Here is a 12019-nt window from a genome sequence, read left to right as displayed (position 1 = left end):
TTTCTCGGACAAGGAAAAGGTCATAGTTTGTGTTTCGTTTATTTTTCTCATGTTTACCATGCAGGCAAATTTCTGCCTTCAGTCCGAAATCCATCTCCGTTAAATGGTCTTTGTTTAATGTGCGTTGTGTTGGGAATATTACAGCGCAACGGTATCTTCCGACAGCGTGCTTTCATATCTAAATGGAAGACGGAGGCAAGCTAGCTGCGAGGGGCGCGTGGTGTAATAAGTTCGCCCGTTGTTCCCTATTGTCTCCCGGCCTTGTTTTCTCTCCGTGGCGTAATTACAGCAAACGGATCGAAGAGCGGAGAGGCGGTTATTGACTCCGCTGTTTAAACACAGCGCTGACCCGTACGAGGAGTGGAATCGAGGCTTCAATCACGCACAACGATCTCTCTCGAAACGCCAGCGCGCGAGATTAGCCCGGGGTGTCCGCGCGTCTCTCCGAAACTAATAGACGTGTTGATTTAGCGCGGAGTAAGGAGCGCGGGCAGGTGTCCCGGTGTCTGGCGTAAACTCCAGACCGGACGAGGACCGCGGGGCCTTCAGCTGAACGGCTCTCTCGATCGAAGCCCTCGGAATGATGGAGGAAATGATTCTGTTATCGAATAAGGAGACCGCGAGAGTGAGGGACTGTGTGATTAAGCACTGGGAATGCGAATGCTCTTCGGGGGGTTTTCCTCTAACTTAAAACCCAACGCGGTGTACTCATCGTTCATTCATGAACATTAGGGCCTCCCACGGATCAGAGGTATAGCCATGCGATATTCTGCGTGCAGAAATCCCACTTTCAAGGCTACGTTTTTCTTTTTATTTGAAAAAATATGAATTCATTGACTAGAGAGGAAGTGTCAATAGAAAAAGTGTTATTTTCAGTACTCTTCTCACAAACCACAGTGCACTGCCAGAACCAAAAGAAAAATTCAATCTCAAAAAGTATTTTAGTCTCATGTTTAAATTAATGACTATTTATATAGTATATATGACTTTAAATCTTAGACTTTAAATCTGTTCCTTTTTTGTGTGAAAAAAGACAAAAATATTTATTTGAGGAGAGACAGTTTGACTCGTTTCAAAATTTGCCAGTGGATTAATTTCACTTGTCAAGCATACAGTAATATTAAACAAGCTAATATTTTCAACTTGAGAGAAAAATATAAAATCTTAAGTCTCAAATACGTTTAAAACACTTCTTAATACATACTTTTTTGCAGCGGTTTGGTCATGATAAAGACGGAATTTTGGTAATAAGGATTAGTCAGAGGAGTCAGAAAGTCAGAAAAGATTACAGTTGTGAAGAGTGAAGAGATACAGAGTTGTGGGGTGGGGGGGGTGGTTGGCTCGAGGGGGGATCATGGAAGTCAGCCACACCTCATCATATGTAGTCAATGCCGTGCAGGGCTGCATTGAGTAAGACAAGTGACACTCACACTGACCCTACCCAGTACAAAATGGCCATCTGCCTACAACCCCCACCCACCGACCCCATCCCCTGTCCCATCCCATATCGCACAATCAGAAACGAAGGAGAGAAGTAATGAGCGTGGCTTCAGTGGTCTCATCACTCGAATAACCCCTGGTTGGGAACCTCGGCGTCCGCACGCTAATCACTCAGGAGCCGTTGGGGACGGCGGCACCTGTGGACCGTTTCTCATCATCGCCCGTTCGCTTCCATTCGCCGACTTGGCCGACGGCCCCTTTGTCAGCTCGAAGACAAGAAGAATTGGGCCCCTGACGGCAGCCAGCCGTCCACGCGGCAAGAACCCGGGGCGGCCATAAGGGGACCCTAATCTAGGAAAAACAGCCGTCCAGGGCTAAATTGAAAGAGTAATAGGCTTCTGACGTCAGGCATGAACTTCAGCGCAAGAAGCTCAGCATCGATTTATCAAAAGTAATTCCCCCCTTGTTAGCTTTGATGCTTTTTCTTTTTTTTTTTACCTCTGCTTTGTTTAATAAAGAGCCAGGAGGCAGCTGGGATTGCAGAGTTTTCCACTTGGCTGGATTTTTTCTGAGGGGCCCTTCTCGTTCTCTCTTCCTGGTGTGACCAATGGCAGGTCCTCCTCACCCCGTGCGTCGACAGAACCAAGCGGAGCACCAGAGTGTGTGTGACGGGCCGACGGGCCAAAACGCCAACTAGATGCACAAGTGTGTGAACGGGCGTATAATTGCACGTAGGGTCAAATTACCACAGAGGCCAGCTAGCCCCTCAAGTGTATAATCCAGTGCATTATGGACACACTACCCATCACATGTAGCAATATATATATATATATATTTTTTACATTGCTTCCCACTATTAAAACTAATGTAGGATGCATTAAAATAAGTTAATTATGAAGGCAGTAAATACCAGTCACCAGTAAAGCATCGGAAATTGGCATAAGCTATAAATTATGTGATACATTGCATTGCATATTGTTTGACAATAATCTATGTTTAAATGTATCTGTCCGTATCAAATAAACATTAAATAACTGAATAAAATAAATATGGAACAGGAAGTCAAGCCGAATGTTCTCTCACGTTGACACAAATAATTATTCTAGCGTGGAAACTGTTTCACACGACGTAAAGTGAAAACAGATGATAGAGGCGTCGCGGAGCGGAGCGTAAATTCATATTCTCGCACGCGCAGTATAAACGCAGTGCGTGCTGTACGAAACCCGCTTCTCTAATGTGCCGAACGGGAGAAAGTATTTGTGAATAAACGGGCTGTGCGCTACAACGGTTAGTGATGTCAGCAGCTAAGTGAGAGCGAGAAGAGCCCGGGACGCAGGTGCAGGCGGGCGTGTGCACAAGACGCACTCACGCCACCGAAGCAGTCAGCTGCCCCCGATGATCTCACATGCGGCGGTCCAGCTGGATGTACCGCGGGATGATGGGTAATTGAAGGGGAGGAGCTGAATACATGTGATCACTTGATAACCAGACCCGGGTCAAATACGTATTTGTTTTGGATTGAAATATTTTTCTATGCTTTACTGATCTTGTCTGGTGGATTATTGGAACCAATGAAATACTCTCAGAATGTGCAAACTTCTGGCAGGCTCAATTACACCAGGCAAGATCAATAGAGCACAGTAAAGTATTTGAATCCAAAACAAATACATATTTGACCCAGGTCTGCTGATAACCCTCCATTGTCTACATGAAAACCAAACTTTGCCATTAAGGTATCGTTTACTATTACTTGTCTGTTATTCAAATTTCTGTGAGAGCAGTTTGCCATGCACATTTATAATGGCACAAAATGCTTATTCAATGGATCCAAAACCTTTTGAGCCCACGACCCACTTTATAAACAAATACATTATCGGAGCCCTCCTCTTATTAAAATGTTGCCAAACATATGTTCAAATATGAAATGCAAATATTTGAAAAATGCAAATCAGTGAAGCTGTGCTGTAACTGGTGCAGTGTTTCATTTCTCTGGTGTATAACTGAAAATGCGTTTTTTTTTTCACATCCATCATGTAAGTCTCCTCAAATCCCTCACAGCCTACGAATGATTCCCGACCCGCAGTTTAGGAAACGCTGTATTTTCATATTCTCATATTCATATTTCAATATAAATCCCAGGTCATGTTATTAACTTTATCGCCCAGATTTTTCATATATCAAGCATAGACATCCCTAATATTGAAGCGGGTGAAAAAATGTTCTCATTTTGTCCCATATTAAATTCATAGGGCAGTTTGATTGATACATTGAAAATCTGAGCCTGAGTGGTGAAACGCTGAGTGGCTCCAGTATTAATTGAGCCTAATAATCCTAATTATGTAGTTAGGGGGGGGTTTTGATGGAGCCGAAAACCAGAGACACGGCTTACCATCTCTGTCGTAGATAAGAATAGCCCGGGGGGGGTAAGAGTGCAGGTGTAATTTTCACCACCCAGACAAATAGCAAAGAGGTACAGCGGGAGATCAATGAAGGTAGGGTCACCCTCGCTGTCTGCTCGCGCTGTCTCTCCTTGCGTTGATGAACTGCCACCAGCGCAAGGCTTTGTGCTTTGTGTTTGGTTTCATGATGCGGTTACCGAACAGCCTCCTGAAGGATCGAGACCCTGGAATTACAGGGTTCTGTCTGCCATTCTTTTTTTTCTTTCTCTTTTTTTTTTTTACAGTTCTGAGATACTGAGAAAATCGGGTGACAAAAGCCCTGTTCTGAAGGCACGTACGTTTTACCAGAGGAGGTCCTGTAATGTATTTTTTTTACTTATTAAGTGAGTAATTCCAGTGGAGCATTCTGACTGGATTCATAAAGGTCCACTGTAACCCCATCCCAATTAATGATCGTGTCCCGAATGTTAGATATTGAAGCTTCCAGTAGCTTAAAAAAAAGCAACACATTCTGCGGCAAATTACTACAGATGTCTATTCAAATGGGACTAGTGCTACCAGTCTAGTCACACAAGACTAGTACTACCAGAGGACCTCGGTTACCTACATTAGGTAGGTAATTGAAGGGAAATTTACTTTGCAGCTGGGTAAAAATAGCAGACATGGCAGATTGTGACAGGATTAGAATGACAGGAGTACTAGGTAATAATCCCAATGACAGGAGGACATCCTTGGGCAAAACGAATCCCGTCAGAATAGGGCTAAAGACTGTAGCACTAAGTAGTATGAGCAAAGTATTTGGAAAGCGCCCTGTGTTTTGTATAATTTGGGATAGTGAAGTCTAGGAGTCATTCTGTCTTCTCCTCATCCCCCCTCCCCCCCCCAAGACACCACCCCCAGAGTCCTGTCATGCCTTACAAGCATTCAGTTCAGCCTCTAATTCTGTTTTTCTTTCCTGGAATGAGGTGACTCAACAAACAAAAGCGCACACAAACCTGCCGTTCCTTCGTTTAGGACAAACACACCGCAGGTCTGTGGGGAGCGCGTGCCTTCTCTGCGCCTCGAGCCACAAGGTCCGCGTATCGATTTCCTCTCCCGCGCGCGGTCTCCTGACATTCGCCCTCGGGGGGGGGCAGTGGAACGGTAATGCTCAACGGATACAGGACGAGAAGGAAATCTTCTCTGAATTGACCAAAAGGTCAATAGGGCCCCAGAGAAACAGACCCGTCATTATGTTTCTCGTGACTTGTGGGAAATAGGGGGGAATGGGGTACGCCTCGCAAAATGATACGTTTCCGTTTTGGAGACGGACACCTGCCTCGGGACGGCTCAAGAGGCTGGAGGCGAATACGAAATGCCCTCTCGGTATTCCGTCTGTGTGTCATAAAACCGGGGTCTGGGGACCAGGTCCCCGTACGCACCAATCAGAGGCCCTTACGCCGAGCCGGGGGGCGAGCAGCGTGTCGGTCTGAGGCAAAATGCCGGCCCTTTCGCTCGTACTGAGTGCAGAGGCTCTTGCTGCGTTTGTGCTTGTTTAAGTTTTTTAAAAATTATTATTATTTTTTTTTTACCAAGCGTGGGTTGGGGAGGCGCCGCTTAGAAACCGCGGCTGTTCTTGAGACGGCGAGCGGTCCTCTGCGCGGTGGCGGCGGCTACGCCGCGGCGTCTCCCCCCCCCCGTTACCGAGGCTCTGCCATTAGCGCTCGGCGCTGCGGCGGCTGTCTATTCTGAGTGCGCGTGGGCGGGCGCAGGTTAGGATGACACGTTCCCTCTCGGCTCCGGAGAGGGGCGAAGGAGAGGCGGGAGAGGCGCGCGAGACAGCCGTGGCCCCGACGGACTCCGCTCCCCCCTTGACAACCGTTTAATATCACGACGCGAGGATGTCGTCCGTACGTCCGTCCGTCCGTCTGTTTGTTTGTTTATTTATTTATTTATTTGGAGACGGAGAAAGAGGCGGGCAAGGGGATATGACAGGAGGACTTTGAGCCAATGCCACGAAGGCAGCGGCTACTTTTTCCGCCTGAGCGTGCGGGCGAAAAAGTTCAAACTGCGAAACGTGTGATTCTCTCGCCGTCTCATTACTGCTGTATTGATCCGAGCTCCTTAAGCAGTTTCTGCTCTCTTCCACTCGGACTCAGGTAGTCGTCCGTCAAAATAAAAATGCTATTGTCTGTCTTAGTTTTAAATGTGAGTTCAGCTGTGCTACTAATGAGGTCCTGAGCTCTTATGAGGAAGTACTTTGTTACAAGTGGCATAACGGGCATCGGAGGGAGAGGGCAGACTAAGCCTCGGTGGAGGGTGGGGTGGGCCTGGTGCACTGGAGTGCACACATAGAGTCTGCATGTGTGCACATGTGCATAGGTCAGTGTGTGTGTGTGTGTGTGTGTGACTGTATGCACACATATGCACATCTGTGTGTGTGTGTGTGTATGCGCATGTTTGTGTGTGAATTTGCACGCGTGTGTGTGCATACGTGCGCGTGTTTGTGTTTGTGTGTGTGTGTGTGCGTGCGTGCGTGCGTGTTTGTGTGTGTGAGTTTGTGTGTACGTTCATGTGTATGTGTGAGTGTGTGCATGTGCGTGTGTTTGTGTGTGCGTTTGTGTGTCTGTGTGAGTGTGTGTGCATGTGCACGTGTTCGTGTGTGCGTTCGGGTGTCTGTGTGAGTGTGTGTGCACGTGCGCGTGTTCATGTGTGCGTTCGTGTGTCTGTGCGAGTGTGTATGCACGTGCGCGTGTTCGTGTGTGCGTTTGTGTGTCCGTGCGAGCGTGTGTGCACGTGCGTGTGTTCGTGTGTCCGTGCGAGCGTGTGTACACATGTGTGTGTTTGTGCGTGTGTTCGTGTGTCCGTGCGAGCGTGTGTACACGTGCGTGTGTTCGTGTGTCCGTGCGAGCGTGTGTACACGTGTGTGTGTTCGTGTGTCCGTGCGAGCGTGTGTACACGTGTGTGTGTTCGTGTGTCCGTGCGAGCGTGTCAGTGAGCGTGTGCGAGCTGTGCGCCTGAGTCTCTTCCCGCCCAGTCCGCTGCTCGTTCCGCGGCTCGCCTGATTAGGTCCGGCCCCTGCACGCTCAGTCAGACCTGTCGCCGGTGACTGGTGACGTGGCTGGGGTCCATCGCCTGTCACCGTCTGTCTGGATCATTGCACTGAGACCAGGCCCCTGGGCATCTTCTCCTCCCCCCCTTCCCCTCCGCATCAGCGGAGATGCAGAGAGGCGTAAAATTCACAATATGATGCTAACTTTTTAATTTCAAAACTTACTGTGTGTGTGTATGTGTGTGTGTATATGTATATATATATATATATATATACATGTATGTATATATATATATGTATATGTATGTATATATACTGTATGTAAGTATATAGTGCTGTGAAAAAGTATTTGCCCCTTCCTAAATTCCTCTATAATTGTGTATTTTTCACACTGAATGCTTTCAGATATTTAGACAAATGTAGATTTTTTTAGACCATTTAATTTATTGATATCTGTCGAGATGTGATGGAAATCTAGCCAAATATGACCACACTATGATCAAAGTCAATTCCAGAAAAGAATAAAAAAAGTTACAATATATATATCTAATGAAATATATCAGTCTGGAATAGGTTACAAATACATTTCTAAGGCAAATCGCAGTGAAAGCTGTTATCTCCAAATGAAGAACACTTGTAGCAGTGCTGAATCTTCCCAGGAGTGGCTGGCCTACCAAAATTTCTTTAAGGGCACGACAACAACTCACCCAGGAAGTCACAAAAGATCCCAGAAAACATCCAGTGAAGTGGAGGCCTCTGTAGCCTCACAGGTCCGTGTTCATGACTCCACAAAAAGAAAGAAACTGAGAAAAAAATGGGATTTGTAGGAAAATAGCAAGGGCGGAAACCACTGCTGACCAAGAAAAACATTCGTGCTCGTCTCACATTTACAAAAAAAGCATCTGGATGATCCTCAAGCCTGTTCTCTGGGCAGATGAGTCAAAATTATATATAGGTTACATTTTTAATTTTAGCCGTTTTAATTTTTCAACTAAGCACTGCTCATGGTCCTCATAGATACAGTACAGAATTAGCATTATGATTATGCATTACGATTAGGATCAACCAGTCCGCAACGAAACACTTTTAAAGGCAGGCTTGATATCCAGTCTTGAGATTTTACACTGATTACACAGTGACGTAGGCAGATGGTCCTTAGATCAAATGAGAGCTGCTCACGCTAAGCACCGAAGAGAAATGGAACAGTGCTTGATGATACTTGAGTGCTACGTGGGCCGTTTAATTGCAGACCGTGAGCTGTGATTGTTCTTACGGCCGCTCACCTGGGGGGCAGCAGGTCTTTCCTGAGCGATGTACTCCGCATATTTATCACACACACACAGAGCAGAAGGGTATGTATGTATGTATGTATGCCACTCTGGCTCAGCTTGCCCTGTCTCACGACGTAAAAAAACGAAGATAAATAAAGACACGCGCTGTGTCTTTACAATATGGCATCGGCCAAAGGATGACTTTTTTTTCCCATCAGGATTCCGAGGCGGCGGATTCTATTAAAGGGAGCTACAAATCAGTATATGTAAATATTTGGAATTAATCTACTCGTGACATTTAATTCCAGCCTTACCTGAGTGGTCTTCCCACTCCGCTGAACTTTAATCACAAAGTTCGTCGAATTTATTTATATTCTTTTATCTGCAGTGCGAGGGGTTATTTCCTGTGTTAATAGTAATAATAACAATAATTGCCGGTACATTGTTGTCAGTGGCACAAGAAAGGCAATCTTACGGGCATCAGAATCATTTTGTTGCTTTCAGTTGATAGCCTACATTTTTAGTGGTTAAATAAAGATTAAAGAAATGAAATATTTGCAGTGTGGATGGCGAGGCCCTTGTGAATGACACGCTGTTTAATATTTAATGGATGAGGTGCGCGAGCACACACTGCAGATTGAGAATTTGGCATTGATTGGAGGTGCGCCCCTCCTCCTGGAAATGAATTTCACTAGCGTGTCATACTGCATGTCAGCTGTAATTACACAGAAGTTTCCGGATTTAAACTGGCAACTCCTAATTCGTCCTACGAAGGGGCATTTGCCAGCTCTGATGATTTTTCATCTTTCCTGTCCCCTGTGCAGTGTTTTACCCCCCCACCCCCCCCTCCCCACCCCCACTCCCTCGCCCGCCCCCTCCAAAATCTAGGAATGTCATGTTTCATTAGACAATATTGGGTGTTCGGCTCAAGTGCGTAGGTGTCGAAGTCAAACAGTGACACTGCACCTACATGACTTAAATCTGCTGAAGAATAATGAATTTGAACAGTCTTTGTGATGCTTGCGATGTGAGATGTCTGCCAGATTTTAAATATGATATACAGATAGACGGTTAATTGTTCAATGCTCAGTGAGTCATAATCATGTGTGCAGGCGTTTGCATTTTGATTAAATCATGTTTGGCCCCAGTATCACACTGATAATATCAAATCATTGATATCTTTTGGCAGAATTTCAATATGGCATATATGTAAAAAAAAAAAAAAGCGATTTCTAGATGTTTGTGAAAAAATATACAGGTATAGACCCGGAAACACACACAAAAAAAAAACAAGACCAGGTTAAAACCTAGCATATGGCTGGGCCTAACACACGTGATCCGGCCGACCAATGGTATAACTTCATAACTCAATCACTCACTCACTCAGTCAGTCACAGACATTCGCCTTTGTAGGGCTGGCCCTGCTGGTGCGGCCCAGCCAACAATCAGCAAGTTACCTACTGAACAAAAGGGGAAATATATCTGAAGACAGAAGGATGCCACAGTAAAACGGGTATAAATCTGGTATTACTTCTGTGAATTTCAAGGCAAGGAAGAAATGAATTCAAATTCCTCCATTCAATTGGTATAGGATATGAAAAAAACATCCTTACTGTTATACTCTGTCGTGTTTCTATCACAACAGCTTTAGCTGAAAGTGGTTTATCTGAGTTCAGTGTGGTTTTATTTGAATTTTTCAGTTGGAGATGTGCATTTTTAGCTTGAGGCTGAGGATTGCTTGTTTTTCCAGTTAAATGATTTGATTGCCTTTCTTTCATTCTTGCACAGCGAACTAGCTGTTTTGGGGGATGATGAGGGCTAATTTAACTGGACTATTCTAACTGCACTCACGACACATCTTGATAAGTGATATTAGGAGGCCCCAACATATGTCAAAATCTTCTGCATTTAACATTTTACGCATTTAGCCGTTGGATTGGATTGCAGAGGGATTGACACAGCGTGCGTCCTCATACATATAATATCGAGCCATTTACACAGCCAGATATTTACTTAAGCATTTCACCGTAAGTACCTTGCTTAATGGTACGATGACAGCTGCCCCGCAAGGGAATTACACACATGCAGTGGAGTTCAGTGGGATGTCTTCTATGACTGTTTTAGAATGGGCTCTGCTAAATATATTATTTATGTTGTGATGCAAATTAATACTGAGATGTGGGGAAACCCGTTGTTCAGCAATACTCGGGCCGCCCACAGTATTCCATTTAAATTAATTCAGCTTTGCATTTGGACCGGTTAATTTTTTTAATGGAGAGCGCATGCTATACAGTTGTGCGCATATATCAAAGCTACTGAAGGATTTATAGAATTTGATCGGTATTACAACCATTTCCTGTGTTCACGTATAATGTTCGCCTATAAAGTTTCGATGCACACCTGAGTGCGTTAATACAGAACACGGGGCATTGCAGCTCACAAATCACTTCCGAGGACAATGCTACCTGCGACCTCACAATCAGCCAAGATGGGAGAGGTTACAGTCAGTTGCATTGCAGACCGACTCAATCACCAAGGGCATTTATAAAAACAAAATTACCGTTGACGCTTATGTACATAATTATAATAATCATCAACAAACGTCATCCATTATCGGGCCAGAGTAACATAAATGAGGGTTTATTATAAGCTTGCTTGTGTTACATTTGGTGCATTATACCCCGTCTGAAAGGCTTCATCATTTTTAATAACAGCTGAAACGGCGTTTCATTTGGCATGGTAAGGTAGAATTGAATAGGTCTCTCGCATTTCAAAAGCAATGTAAATTAATTCCGCTGTTGTGGTAATTGGCACTTGGTGCAGCACGCGTACTTTCAACTTTCCCTTTTGTTTTTCGACCGAGCAATCTGGTCCCATTCATTCGAAATACCTTGCTTGATTGGTGGGCTGCAGGATGCTGTAGTCCACACCGAATGCGTTCTGACCAGCTGGCTGGGCGGAAACACGAGGAAGTCTATTCACTGCCTGCACTGACAGTGCATTCATGACTCATTCGTGTTTTCACGGCATCGCAGTATCCGTAAATAAAATGGATGACCTGACCCGAGTCAAAAACAATGCATGAAATCAAGACCTTGGAGTCTGATGTCATTAAAGATGGGGCAGAGCCAAACCGTGTGATTGTTACCATTATACTGCATTGAAACTCAGAACAAATTGTTATCAACAGTTTTAAAGTGTGCCTACACTCTCGTTTTACGCTGATAGTGGTGTGAGGAAGTTTTAGGCGAGAGAGAACATGCAAGATGGAATACATGTCGACTAAGTGTGACACATCCAATACGCTGCTTGATGAGAAAGAGCTCCTATGATCGTGACAAATCACACTGATACCCTGAAAAAGAACCCTGCCCCTGTGTTATACATAAAAAATTATATGTATGTAAGTACACTACATGACCAAAAGTATCTGGACACCCCTTGGTCTGGGGCTGTTTTTCATGGTTTTGACTAGGCCCCTTAGTTCCAGTGAAGGCAAATCTTAATGCTACAGCACACAATCGCATTCTAGATGATTCTGTGCTTCCTTGACAGCTTGGAGAAGGCCTTTTTCTGTTTCAACATGACAATACCCCTGGGAACATAGCAAGGTCTATAGAGAAATGGTTAAGAACGGTGTGGAAGAACTTGACTGACCTGCACCGAGCCCTGACCTCAACCCCATCCAACACCTTTGGGATCAACTGGAAAGCCAACTGCGAGCCAGGCCTAATCACCCATTCAGTTGCTCGACCTCGCTAATGCTCATCTGGCTGAATGGAAGCAAATCCCAGCAGCGATGTTCGAACAGGATGTCAAACTGGATTTGCCACATATGACAGAATTTTTTTTGTTACAAGGCTTGATTTATAACTTAC

Source organism: Anguilla rostrata, chromosome 11 (genome assembly GCF_018555375.3).
Source record: "Anguilla rostrata isolate EN2019 chromosome 11, ASM1855537v3, whole genome shotgun sequence".
Taxonomy (NCBI): Eukaryota; Metazoa; Chordata; class Actinopteri; order Anguilliformes; family Anguillidae; genus Anguilla; species Anguilla rostrata.
Note: the sequence above shows the minus strand (reverse complement) of the source record.